The sequence below is a fragment of the Acomys minous genome (genome assembly GCF_964271855.1).
Source record: "Acomys minous genome assembly, chromosome: 3".
In the NCBI taxonomy this organism is placed as follows: Eukaryota; Metazoa; Chordata; class Mammalia; order Rodentia; family Muridae; genus Acomys; species Acomys minous.
This window is the reverse complement of record NC_140485.1, coordinates 94855895-94870470: the sequence shown is the minus strand read 5'-3', so window position 1 is coordinate 94870470 and position 14576 is coordinate 94855895. Positions and strand designations below refer to the sequence as shown.

General features: G+C 47.2%; 1 protein-coding gene across 3 annotated transcripts in view; it reads right to left on the bottom strand.

Moving 5' to 3' along the window:
* Positions 1–14576, bottom strand: part of FOXO3 (forkhead box O3) — a 100294-nt gene that overhangs the window by 48821 nt on the left and 36897 nt on the right. The window contains exon 1 of one of the 3 annotated variants that reach the window (XM_084774904.1): positions 2198–2309. The exons of the other annotated variants lie outside the window; for them this stretch is intronic. The gene's annotated coding sequence lies outside the window, so the exon portion shown is untranslated. Of the gene's footprint in view, positions 1–2197; positions 2310–14576 lie in introns of those variants that run through there. 3 annotated transcript variants of the gene reach the window in all.

The window sequence follows — 14576 nt, the reverse complement described above, 5'->3', positions numbered from 1 at the left end:
CTGTGTGCTGTTTAAAAGCAACAACAAACGCCACTATCCGATGAAAACATAAGAGCTCATACAAGTCACGACTGCCTTCTGCAATCTAGCCACTTAGCAGGACTTTGGGGTAATCATTCCTTGAGAAATACAAGGATTCTGGTGGCAAGGGGAGAGGAAAGGGAAGCGAGGGGTTAGAACAATGTGAGATAAAGCAATTGATCACAGCGGCAAAATGTAAGATCTTTATGGGTATCCTGGAAGGACTATGAAGCCTCCCAGAAGTCTTAGAGGAGCCAATGATACGAATATACCTGACTCCAAAATCCCACAGAAATGTATGCGTGAGAAAGCCATCACAAGAAATGAGAGAAAAAAGGCCGAGCAAACCCCACTAAAAGGTGGACACCCCCGTTACTTAGGACCGCCTGCCAGAAAGGAGGAGTGTTTAAAGACTATGAAACAAGAATCCTAAAAGAGAAGTTCTGCTCTAAGGAAACATTACCTAACCGAAGGCCTGCTTCCTCCCAACGCTCCAGAAAGACAAAGCCTGTGTGCGCTTGAGCGCAGCAGGCTACCTATGACAGTTACATAAGAAACCACCTAAGAAACCTCCCCCAAAACGGATGCCCAACTACCAAACTTCTCCCTGGGGCTTGTTTTAGATCCACAAAACAAGGGTACCAGAAAACTACACAGCCCGTTTTCTTAACCTCCACTCAATCCTTAACTCAGATTTTACGGGTGAGACATGGAGGCGGAAAGCAAGTTAGAGACCGTGTCCAATGTCCCGGTGCAAGATGCCAAGTTCACACTGTCTACATCCAGAATCCACACTCTTCCCGTCACCTGACCACAAGCAAAAGGAGCTCCCTGGTCCACAGGCTGCCAGATGCCGGAGGAGCACGGGAGCCCAAGGTCTTATCACTTCCTACCACCTTTCACTGTCAATGCCTAGTGAGAGAGGAAGGAGGTGTCGTGTCCTTCCCACCTACCCCTGGGCACAGTGCTGTCCCTTCTTGAATGCAGCAGATGTCTGCCCTTGATTCTCCTGCCTAGGCCACCGGCCTATACACACCACAGCGGAGCCACAAGAGAAGCCTGGCCAGTGCGGGCACGCCAGTGTGGGCATGTGGGAAGACACTTAGACTGAAGTCTGTCTACCAGAAGTTCAGATTCCTCTACTCTTCACTTCCAAACCAGCAGACAGCACTCAAAACAAGGAGACTAAGATACCCCTTGCTTTCCCGCCCCCTTGGCCACATTCACAGGCAGAAGGCCTCCCTGGTCTAGGCTCAGGAACCACCCAAGAAGCTCCTGTCAATCAGCCCAGCAGAATGCATGAACATCCGCAACCACCCCGCCCTGCAGAACACGGAACAGACCTAACTGGACTCTGTCCACCGTCTAGGGGACAGGTTCCCTGCCTTCCAGGGCTTGCTCTCAACTGGAGTCCTCTCCAGTCACTTACTTGACAAACATCGGGCTACCCTCCAAAATCCAGGCGCTTCGTTATGGATGAAAACACAGAACGATGTAAGGATCTTATCTCTGACCCCATGAAACTCACCTAAAGCTTCGCCTAAAGCTCCTGTCCTCGTTAGGTACCACGGCTGTGACCAAAAGCAAGCTGGCGAGGAAAGGGTTTCTTTGGCTTACACTTCCACATCACTGTTCATCATAGAAGGAAGCCGGGGCAGCAATCTTGGGGCAGGGGCTGACATGGAGGCCATGAAGGGGTCTGCTCCTCGTGGCTTGGGCATACAGACTTGGATTTAGCTCACCAAGTCAGTTAAGTAATTTTTCCTCCTCCAACACTTTTAAAAACAACAGCTGGGTTCATAGAGAACACGATCACCATTGCTGGGTTCGCGGGGACCATGGAACTCCCCTGCTAGATCCACAGACAACATGAACGCTATCGCTGGGTTCACGGGGACCACGGAACTCCAGATGCCAGAATCTCGGTAGCAGCAATCACTGCAACGTCCCCAACAACATTAGCTGTTTTCACCCAAGAATATTATTTTTCTCTAACACCTTCCAGGTTCATTTTTTAGGCTGGGGCAAGAGAATCTTGTGTCAACTGATAAAAGAAACAACTGAAAATAACTGGCATCACGCAAAGGATGTTCTTACTGTGCAGCCAGGCCAGCTGTGAGCCCATGGCTCAGCCCCCTCCGCCCCAACCTCCATTCCAATACTTGAGATTACTTACTCTTGAGGGAGACAGACTTGAGTGGCAGGCACTTTGACACAACCTTACCTATGTTTCCCGCAAAGATTGCAGGCATTTTGTTTTATTTTGTTGTCCTGGTTTTGGTTTTGTTTTGTCCTCCTAAAAGGAAGAGGGTGATTTCAGTGCAGTGGAAGCACCACAAAGCAAACCTCAGAACAGAAAGTGTGACAAAGGCGACTGCAGGGAAAAAGCAAACTTTTCCAATGCTGTGGGAGCCAAGTCGGTGGCCCCAGAGAGGCCAGGCCAGCAGGGCCTGTCAGTCTTGAGCCTGGGACAGTGTGGAGGGACAGATGGCGGAGGTGAGAAACCGAGAAGGAAAGGCTTGCTTGTCCAGATGGGCTCCCTAACCCACCTGCCCAGTTATGTTCTCCTCGCTCACGAAACACCTGTGACTCCTACTCAGTCAACAGTGACCCAGAAACCAGGAAAGGAGGCTAGCTTGTAAGTTCACCCAAGAAGGCTCCCAAGAGCTAGCCTGGGACTCCCAGCAGAGCCTTTCTCAACTTCAGATGCTAGAAACAAATTCTGGTGCTGGCTGGATGGCTCAAAGGCACTGGCTGCCAAGACTGACAAACTGTGATCCCTGGGACCCACAGGGTAGGAAAGAAACAATTACCATATTGTCTTCTGACCTGTCAGCGCTTGCACACGCACGTACACAGGCATGCAGGCACGCAGGCACGCAGACACACACACACACACACACACACACACACACACACACACACACAAACACACGGAACATTCTGGTAGGTTTCTCAGCATGCTCCAGCAGCACTTCAGGATATCCAAGACAGCCACAGAACTGGTGTCGACACGACACGCCCACCTCAGCTCAGACTGCTTTCTGGGCCTTCTCCTGCCTGCTGACTCCACCGACACTCCAGGAGGGGAGCACTTCCAGTCTTGTTCAAGCTTCGAAAGTATGCCCAAATGAGAGCAACAGCTCATAGGTGTCCCTGCTCTCACAGACATGAGGCAGTGTGAGTCATTTATTCTGTGCCTGCTGCTGCTGCCACGCTTCCTCAGAGAAAGCAAGAAAGACACGGATCCACACGGGATCTGCGGTCTGTGCTGCATAAGGCTCTCTCAGCAACAGGAAAGGAGACCATTCTGGCCTGCCACTGCCTCCTAGGCTTCCCTCGGTGCGGGGGAGCAGGTGGGGGATGACAGGGGCAAGGGGAACATGGAAATAATGTAGAATCAAAAGAAGCAGAGATGCTAAAAGGAAACAAAACCAAAATAGCCTAACAAACCAACAACCAAAATGGTAGAGTTAAAAGTCAACTCAAGCAAACCCACATGATGACTCTCCAGGGACAGGCTCCTTACCCTGAGGTGATTCCCAGGGAAAACACTGGGGTGAGCTTCCTCTCCTCCTTTCCCCGCCTGACTCAAGCACAAAGCAGCTCTCACAGGACAGACAGCTTCCTCTCCAACAGAAAATTAAGGGGAGCCTGCTGATCCCCCAGCACGTGCTTGCAAGGCTTCCCACAAAACAGCAGGCGATTTATTCCTGAAGTACTGCAGAGACCGAGACCAGCCTGCACGGTCCTGGGGCCAGACTCTGGAGACCTCTCTCCATGTCCCCCGGGCGCTATCGGCCTGTCAGCCCTGCCTGAGGGGCCGGCTGGGGATCTGCAGCTCTCACCTCTGTCTGTTAGCCTCGACATACTGTGCAACTGGTCATGAACCTGCATGCAGTAGGATACATGCTTGAACTATTACAAATATTTACAAAATCTTTGTTGTAATTATTTTCGAGACAAAGTCTTACTCTGAAGCCTTGGCTGGTCTGGAACTTTCTGTGCAGAACCAGAACTGCTGTTGGCTGTCCCATGTTAGCAGAACCATAGGCCTCACCTCTTCTCACTTAAGTGTGGCTACCAAAGTGTCCAATGCCCCCTGGGGGCACAACTGCACTCCCTGTCCCCCAGAGTCATTGGCTGATAACACCCTCTTGGTAAGATTCCAAATTCTGCCCTTTTCCTCCTACTGGGTTGCCTCGTCTAGCCTTGATGTGAGAGTATGTCAATGGCCTATTTGGCTGATGCCCCTGGGAGGTCTGCTCTTTCAGGAAGGGAAGATGAAGGGCCGAGGTGGGAGGTTGGGGGGGTGAGAGGATGTGGGGGGTAGGGGGGTGGATCTAAGGGAAAGGGGAGGTGGGGGAGGGGAGGGGAGGGAAACTGCAGTCGGGATGTAATATATGAGAAAAGAATAATTAAAAAGGAAAAAAAAAAAGATTCCACATTCTGACAGTGAAGAGCATACTGTCTTTGGTGTAATTTCTCTAAGCTCTGAAAAGAAGTTTTCAAGAACATGAGTAATTGAGAGGCTTGCTGTCCTGAGCAGGAGACCCCGCCTGCAGAATAAAACCCAGGGCAGACAGGAGACGACTCAGCAGACTCCACTCAGACTTGCTGCGGCCTCTGTCCGTACTTATGGGGCAGGAGAACGGAGTCCAAAGCCTGAAGGAGTCAGACAAGACGCTTGACGCTCAGAGCTAACAGAACCTCAGAAACAAGGTGAAGCTGAGAACCCTAGCACTTCTGCTGAGGAAGGGAGGTCCTTAGGGCATGTGGCCAAGCTGCCCGGAGCCCCATGCAGAAAGGCTAAAGTGGGTTAGAGCAAGTTTGCAGCACCTCCTAGGGTGTGTGTATGGGGGGGGGTATGTGTGGGGGTGGGGACACTGACTGTTGGCAGTCTGAACAGAACCCATCAATTATTCGAAGAGATCTGATTGATACATAAAGGGTTAAGACATTCCTGCCCTCAAGTTGTTGACAATCAAGTTGGAAGAGAAAAGGTTAATTACACCCTCATCATACCCTTGTCATCGCCTCATCGTAGCAGCTGAGGTTTATGGGAAGGTTATAATTTGCCAGGCTTTATGCCATATACTTTATAGCCGTGATTATCTCTTAAGCCTCCCATCAACCTCCTAATATATGGAGCTAGCTCTCTACCCTGTGCTATTTAAAGGGGGAGGGGTGCCAAAGAGCCTGACTTGTCCAAGGTCACACAGCTGATAAGTGACCCTTATATTCCATGAAAAGTGGCCACTGGGTAGCATTACATAAGAGACATCAAAGCTGACACCCTGCAAAGACCTGAGAGCTGAGGCTGGACCTCAAACCCAACTTGGGACTGGCAGAGAAGCAAGTGTTCCTACGAAGCTGGGCAGTGGTGGTGGCATGCTTAGCACTCGGGAGGCAGAGGCGGGCGGATCTCTTGAGTTGGAGGCCAGCCCGCTCTACACCGTGAGTTCTTGGATATCCAGAGCTACATAGTGACACCCAGTCTAAAAAGAGAAAAAAAGAAAGAAAGAAAAGAAAAACTATGAGGTCAGGCTCATATGACCCCGACGTTGGCTCTAGCCTTGGGTTTTACTGCTCCCTGCATTTTTATTCTACCATTTACTTCTTAGAGGTCCGTACTGGGCTGAAAAGAACTGATCAGTGGAATGGAAGGTTCACTCCTAGAGTTTTTTCCATCACAGTAGCTGACGTACTACAGCTTGTATTGAAGGCATAATAAATTTCCTCTTGTGAATTATATTTTGAACTATGCCTTTAGCCACAGCCTTAAGAATGACCCAGAAAAAAAAAAAAAGCCCTTGGTTTGACCTGATGGCATCCGATGCCTTTGTGACTCAAAGCAGCGAGCAGCCAGCAAGGCGACTCATGAACAAGGGCCTCCCAGAGTCACCGGGTGAGTGGTACCATGAGCTGCTCGTTTTTCAGGCAGAGCAAGGGCACGCAAGCCTGGCTTCCAGAGCACTAATGGCCATTGCACCAGTTTGGTGATTCATTACGCAGTACAGGATGTGCCCAATTATATACTCTATTTTTTTCCAATCCCTATTTCATAAACCCAATTTCACAACGAACATAGATTCTCTATCCAAAGAAAATAATCCAACCTTAACAATTAAGACAGTGGTTATCCTCAAACTGCCTTTTGGGAGTGAAGATGTGAGTAAGACATTTTAATAGGCATTTTAATCTCTTTGGTTGTCATTCACTTGAATACCCAAGAAACACCTCCATTTCAGAGACCGGAAAGCTATCGGCACAGGGTGCTCGGGGGTGGGGTGGGGTGCGGGTGGAGTCAGAAATAAGCACCACATGATAAGGGACCTAAGTCAGCCTGCATCAAATAAAACCATGTCAAGCATTACAGCTTGAAGTCCTTCAGCAATAAGCCGCCTGTGGCAGCTGCTGTGGACTAAGAAAGAGAAAATAAAATTGTTATCACTATAAACAGATTATTAGTTCTTTCCACAGTAAGCAATGCCTTGATGTTCTCATCCTCTCAGTCTTGGAAAGAAGTGTGGCGTCCTACTGTAAATGACCCCAGCTCCACCAGAAAACCACCTCACTCTCACGTCACTCTTCACACTCAGGCCCAACCACCAGTACAGAACGACAGGGGGACCAGACATGGGGAACTAACTGCCTTGCACAAAACAGGTCACTTATTTTATAGGGAAAATGATGCCATTACCAATACATTTCCCTTCTGAAGAATTCTGTTTAAGGAAAAGGGTGAAAAACAACAACTGCCGCACACTATTAAAGCATTAAGGACAAACGTGCTACATATAAAAACAAGTCAAAAGGCAGCAGAAACCATCTGAAGGCCCTTTTAAGGCAGGGATAAGTCAATGGCACAGTATAGTTCTGAGTTCCTGGATTCAAAATGGCCCAGTTTTCTGACTCAAAAATTATCCTCTAAGGCCTTATTAACGCAAAGGTCTAACAGAGATCCCTGGTAAAATGGTTTGGAGAACAAACAAAGCATGTCCCCAGCTAGCACGAGCGAGCGAGCGGTGGAGGCTCCCTCTGACTCCAGGCAAGCTGGCCCTACCCTGTAAATCTAGTCTGGAAGATCCCAAGCAAGTCTAGGAAATGAAGCCTGGAAGGGCGGTGCCAGTGTCTGAGCTTAGCGCACACACAAGACTTACTTGTCAGGCTTTGCTACCACGCTTACGGGAAACTTAAAGAATAAGACACGCCAAATTAAAGCTCTTACGGACTATTAGTCCCAGCCTCGTGACTCCAGACACAGCCACACAGCACACGCGTGTGTACGTCTAGCTCTTTCCTCCCCATCAGCTTCCTACTGCAACAAACCTACAGCAAGATTTGCCTCAAAAGTGGGACGAGTATGTTCCTGCCCAATAATTATTTTTAATAATTAAAGAAGAACTGGACTGGTGAGATAGCTCAATGGCTACGGACACTTGTCGAGCCTGCTGCCCTGAGCCTACTGCCCTCAGCTCAATTCCCAGGACTCACGTGGTGGCAGAGAAACATCTGCAGGTCGTCTTCAGACGCACACATGCATACCACGGCACACATACACGTCTTCAGACGCACACACGCATACCATGACACACATACACGTCTTCAGACGTATACACATATACCATGGCACACATACACGTCTTCAGACGCACACACACATACCACGGCACACATACACGTCTTCTGACGTACACACGCATACCATGGCACACATACATGCAATAATTAATCTTAAATTTTAGGTTTTAAATACAAATGACAAAGTTTTGTTACCCCTGAACACTAATAAAGAGATGGCCGGTAAAGGAAACTTGACTTATTCTGTCTTCTTCCTTCAGTTTCTGAACGTCAGAGCAGGAGAGAATCTAAGAATCCAACATTCTAACCAGAAAAGCAAAACTATTTTTTGTCGTATTTGTTTGGCATATTCAAACGGCTTAAACACAGTAATAAAGAGTGCTGTGTGCCCGGACATGAAGCACTCACTGGTACTTAATACACACGCCTCAGATGCTACACAAGTGGCACCCAGCAATTAATCAATACTGAAAACTCAGGTGCTGCTTCTTCATGTCGCAAATACCCTAAGTCAGAAGTGAACTGACTGTGACGATACCAGGCCGAATGCTCCCGTTGGCCCCCGTCACACTGCCATCGCCTCCCTTCTCTTACGGTGGGTTCCGCTAGGAAGACAATGTCGTAGCAGGACTCAACACTGGCCTCACACTTAGGATGGAGTCCACCTATCACACGCTAAGAATAGAAAATGAGACAAAAATGCATGAACCAACTGTGTCTACACTGTACATCAGCAACAACACCAACAACAAGTGTAACAAGTGTAGCAAGAAGAAGGACTTCGTGCTCTCCTGTCACACGCGCCAGCCATGAACACACTAAGTTGTAGCACCTGTTCCCAGCTTAACGGCATTTATTAAACTCAAAATGTGGAAGCGATGCGAATGTCCACCAACTGACAAGACAGGTTTAAAAAAACTTTTCGAAGTTAATTTGTCTTGCGTGTCTGAGTACGTTGCCTGGACGCATGCCTGTGCGCTCAGTGCGTGGCTGGTACTCCCGGATGAGAAGAGCGCACTGGCTCTCCCTGGACCTGGCGCTCCAGGAAGTTTATTATCCATCACGTGGTGCTGGGAACCGGACCCAGGTCTCTGCAGGAGCAACATGTGCATTAACTGCTGAGCCATCCTCACAGGCCCCAAAATGGATCTTAAAATAGCACTAAGTTTGACAATTCTTGCTAAAATTACTCATGCTCAGGTCCAAGAAAACTCAGGAACTCCCAAACAAAAACAAGATAAGGCGAATTACAGACACCTGTCATAAAAGCAACAGCAGAAACAAACAACAGGAACCGAGCAGAGACTGTGTGGGGCGAAGGACATCAGAAGTGCCACCAGGCCAGACACCTATATAAGCAAAAATGTCTTTCAAAACTGTAGATAAGCACACGTGCAAGCCCCAGGCTCAGGGCCACAGGGAGGAGGGCCACCGTGGGCCTGCGGCGATGCTGGGCTGTACAGCAAGGCCCTGTCGCACAAAAGGACTCTTTCAGACAAATGCCACTGAAGATGCAGCGCCAGGCTGGTGGTCCACAGCTCTAACACTCTGCAGGTGGAGGCAGGAGGATCAGCAGAATAAATGTCAGAGTTGGCCACATGAACCATGGGAGGCCAGCCTGGGCTACAGGAGAGGCCCTGTCTCAAAGAGACCAAAAGAACAAAAGCTTATCAAGTAAAGAGAAAATAATACCATATGAAATTCAAACAAAGGAAAGGAGAGCTAGAAACACTCACTACATCAGTAGTAAAACTTTCAGTAACATAAAGTTATAAAACCTATTGTAGAAAAAAAGTAAGAGCTGGGCAGTGGTAGCGCACGCCTATAATCCCAGCACTCGGGAGGCAGAGACAGGCAGATTGCTGTGAGTTCGAGGCCAGCCTGGTCTACAAAGCGAGTCCAGGACAGCCAGGGCTACACGGAGAGACCCTGACCGAAAAACCAAAAAAGTGAGAGAAAGTCATATATAATATGCTGTGGAGCACATGTACCACACCGAGCCTACACCCACACAAACACACCCAAAATAAATACAAATTACACTAGCCCTTGGATACATCTTAGGAAAATGTAAGCGTACACTCTAAATATATGAAAAACAAAAAAAAGCTCACTTGATAAGTGAATCTGGACTCTTATTTAAATACTAAAATTAGTTCCGAATGGAACAGAGATGTACATTTATGTACATTTAAGAACTAAAAGTAATGTTTTCTTCAAGGCTGCCAAATACAAATAGCCAAAACACTAAAAATATAACATTTATATAATTCCTGATTGTTTCATGGTTCTTCTTGCTATAGGTAGTTTATTGTATATGTGTAATAATATAAATGTATATGTTTAAAAAAAAGAGCTAAAAGTATTTATAAAACAGAGGAAAAAGAAAGCTGTAGGCACAGATTAGTCAAAGTTTTCTGAAACAGAACAACAAAGCACACCTGGGCATAACCTAAAATTTGTTCTTCAAAAAGGTCCTTTTAAAAATGAACAAGCAGGCCAGGTGTGACGGCAGCAGCTTGTAACCTCCACACTCAGGAGGTGCAGGGAGGAGGGTGCCGGGGCTGCACGGGCTGCACGTAAGCCTATTTCAAAATCTTAATCTTCAGACCAAAGAGGACAAAAAATTTACTTTTGACTAGAACAATTTGTGTTCAGAATAAAGAATAAAGAATACCTAGTAACTAAAATCGTGTGAACCAAAACCATTTTTAAAAGGCTTTAGATTGGCATAATCCAAGCAATTGGGAGGCCAAGACACGAGGGTTTCAAGTTCAGAACCAGTGTGGGCCACATAATGAGACTATTTCTCATAAAAAAAAAAAAAAAACAAGAAAAGATAAAAGACTTCAATAGGCTCTTCGCTGTAAGATGCATACATTACGAATAAGGATGTAAAAAGTGGGGGCAGGGACATGGCTCAGGGGATGCAGGAGCTTGCTGCCAAAGCTGATGACCCAGGGTTTGACTTCTGGAACCCACAGAGGAGAAAAGCAATTCCTATAAATTAACCTCAGACTTCCATATATACACATACAATGAACAAACAAATACATTTAAAAGACATTTCACTTTAACAGACACTAAGCAAATGCAGATTAGAACTACAGCACGGTATCTACCACTTCAAACCCTACATTCAGCCCAGGACTGTGCGGGGGGGATGGTTACTGTGGACAGGGTGGAGGCAGACAAAGTCTGCACTGCACTGAGGGTTGGAAGAGCCAGGTGGCATCTTAAGAATGCATCCCGTGCCGGGCGTGGTGGCGCACACCTTTAATCCCAGCACTCGGGAGGCAGAGGCAGGCGGATCGCTGTGAGTTCGAGGCCAGCCTGGTCTACAAAGTGAGTCCAAGATGGCCAAGGCTACACAGAGAAACCCTGTCTCGAAAAACAAAAAAACAAAAAAACAAAAAAAAAAAAAAAAAAAAAAGAATGCACCCCGTGCCTATGGCTCAGCAATCTTACAGCTAGAGATTTATCCCACTGAAATGAATAAATTATCTGTTAAGTATTCACGGGAACTTACGACAATAAAAAGCTAGACACTGGTCCAGTGCCCACCTGCTGATGAATGGGCAGGACACTGCGGTGAGGTAGATATTGGAATACCCATAAGGTGGCAGACTTCTTAGCCATTAAGAATGATCTACTGATAAAAGGCACGGGCGAACCTCCAGTGCTCTATGTTGAGTGAAAGCTGTTACCACAAACAGCTACGCCGAGTACTGACTCCATTTGTGTGAAATTCTAGAAAGGCAAACACACAGCAGCTCAGCAGCTGCCAGGGTCAGGGAGCAGCAGTAGGGGACTGACAGCAAAGAGCCAAGCAGATAGAAATGTCTGTGGTGTTTATATCATAACTGTAGCCTTAGTTACACTGCTGAGTGCTTTTAAAAACTCAAATTTGTAGCCAGTGTGGTGGTTTGGGAGGCAGAGGCCGAGTTCAAGGCCAGCCTGGTCTACAGTGGGAGTTCTAGGATAGCCACGGCTACACAGAGAAACCTTGTCTCAAAATCAAACGAACAAACCAAAAACCCCAACAAAACAAAGAAATACAAGTCAAATTGTATCCTTGAACTGGTTGCTCTCAAATTATAACTTAATAAATCTGATTAAAAGTTTTGACACTGGTAGGCTTCCAAACAGATTGCTATCATTAAAAAAGAAAAGCCATTTTATTTCACTATAATATTATCCAAATGCCTCAAACCCAGCAGAACTGTTAAGGAAGTCTTCACCCTTTCCATGAGATGGGGGAGGGAGAAGCAACGACAGACACAGGGCTGCTCTCCAGGCTCTTTCAATTGCACTAACAGGCTTCAGAAGATGTCACTCAACTGATATCTGCTCTCTGCAAAGGCAGAGAATGTATTCTTTCTTTAAAAACAAAACACCACACACAGAGGCCCCATTCTTTCCCTTTGACTCGGAGCACAAAGGTGAGGAGGCTCGGCCCATTAGGCTGAGAGGACCAGTCTCATGACTCTCACTTACACTCAAGAACACTTCTGATTCTATTAAGCCTCTTGTGCTGCAGGTTTCCCTGTCGCTATTCACTGAGAATTCCTGTGTTGGAGAGCAGTTAGAATGAAAGCACCTTAACAGGTCTCTTAGAGTCACCCCTTTCCTTGTAAAATCGTGTGTGTGTGTGTGTGTGTGTGTGTGTGTGTGTGTGTGTGTGTGTGTGTGTAATGTATATATAAACATGACAGTAAAGAAAGAGCTCTCCAATAGAAGAATCAATAAATCACAAATCCATCTAATCCTTGCCCTATTAAAGCAATTAATTTAAAATATCCCATGTAGTCTATATAAGAGAGGGACCCATAGCAAAGAGCAGAAACTCTCAGTGCAGCTAAGTAAGTACATACACACAAACAAGATGCAACAAATTCATAAATCAAGGAAGTTAGGAAGTTTCTCAACTTCCTTTGGGGGCAGGGGAGTTTCTTCTTTACCTTTTTTGTTTTGGTTTGGTTTGGTTTTTGGCTTTTTGAGACAGGGTTTCTCTGTGTAGCCCTGGCTGTCCTGGAACTAACTCTCTTTGCAGATCAGCCTCGCTTCGAACTCACAGAGCTCCGTCAGCCTCTGCCTCCAGAGGGCTGGGATTAAAAGGGTGTGTGTGTGTGTGTGTTTAATCTCCTAAATTTAATGAACAAACTCTGACCTAGCCAGGAAGGAGCCCTGTGCCAACACTGAAGCCCCCTAGGGTGTCATGTTAGAGCATGTTGACACATATGCGGTTAAGCCCAAAACATGATCTGAAGAAGCAAGCAGTGAACTGGAGAAAGTCAAGCTGCATTTCACTTCAGGGGGTCACTGCTGGCCTTGTAGCTGACCCGAAACACCAGTGTCTCTGTGCAGCAGATGCAGATCACTACACAGTCACGTGGACAGACACAAACTCACTTGCCCATCTGGTACCTCCCTTCTTACCACCACCTGCAGTCTCACCCACACCTCGAAAAACAACAGCTAGGGCAAGTAGCACTTTGAGATCGGATCCCAGGATGTTTAGCCACAAAACACCTAAAACTGGACCAGAACCCACCAGTCCTCGGTGCCTCCCCATCCACGGTGGACAGGGCTCCAGGAGCCACCAAACACAATCCGTCACCCTTGGCATCTCCTAGGAGCAACTCCCGAGAGCTCATGAGTCTCTGAAATGGCAACAAAACAAAACAAGGCCTTTTAGAAATGTTCTGAGACCCACCATTCATTTTTGGGGGAGTAAGGCTAAAAATAGTAAGGCTTAGAGATAATCCATTTACTCAGATTACCAATTATCAAGCAGAGCTCTATAGAATGTGGAAGACAAGGAGCCGATCTTAAAGGCATGTAAGAACTAATCCCCAGGAACCTCTTCTGCATCACGTAGCTGTCCGTTTGGATTAAGGTGAAACCAACCAAAGATAACTCTCAACAGCCTCAAGTCTAGCGAACGAACCCCGGAAGCCAGCAGCAACACACTGCTTAGGCCTCAAGTTGTATTTTATATGCGTGTGAGTGCTTTACATACGTGTAAGTCTGTGCACTACGGGCATCCCTCATGCCCCACAGAGGTCAGAAGGAAGCATTGGATGACAGGTGGCCGTGGGTCACCACGTGGGTGCTGGGAACCGAACTGGGTCCTCTGCAAAAACAAGTGCTCTCAACCGCTGAGCCACCTCTCCAACCCGTGGCCATCTCAGTTTTAACAAAAAGCCATGTTCTACTGTTGCCGAGCACAAACTACTCAAGCACCTAATGAGGGAGCAGGGAGGGACGGGTCCTACCTCTCCTCAAATACACCTCTATTCGAAGCACCTACGCAAGAACCTCAAACAGGCTGTAAACTGTTTTCCACTCAACAAACACGATGTGTTGGCTAGCTTGGGGGGTTATTTACATTCCTGTTTCTATTAGGGAATTGTTGCTTCTGGATTTTGTTTTGATGGAGAAGCTGCAGTCTAGGTACAGCACCAGAAAAGGGAAGAGTGTGTCTGTCCCCTTTGATCATCCTCCTTTGTCTGCGCTAAGTCTGTACTCTAGTCCCTGGTCCACTTCCCCTTGGAAACATAGAAAAAGAGAATTCCCAGACAGAAATTCGCTAGAGTCAGAACTAAACTTGCAGGTCAGAAACTAGTTCTGAGAGCCAATTCTCAATGGTTTTTAAACGGTGTGTGATATGCCACTTAACTTTTACCCGAACACCACCTTTCCACGGGACGGAAACTAGCGCTCTACCCCCGCCCATCACCCTTGTTTTTGAGACAGGACCTTACTCGGTGACCCTTGCTTAAACTGAACTCACTGCGTAGTTCAAGCTGGCCTTGAATTTTTGACACCCCCCTGCCTCAACCGCCAGAGTGCTGAGATTGCAGGGTTTGCTGTGTCACATGTGAACCACAGAAATCTTGGTGGGTCTTAAGTAAACTGAGAGGGCCTACTGATGATGCACAGAGCAAGGAAACTGTATTAGAACTTCT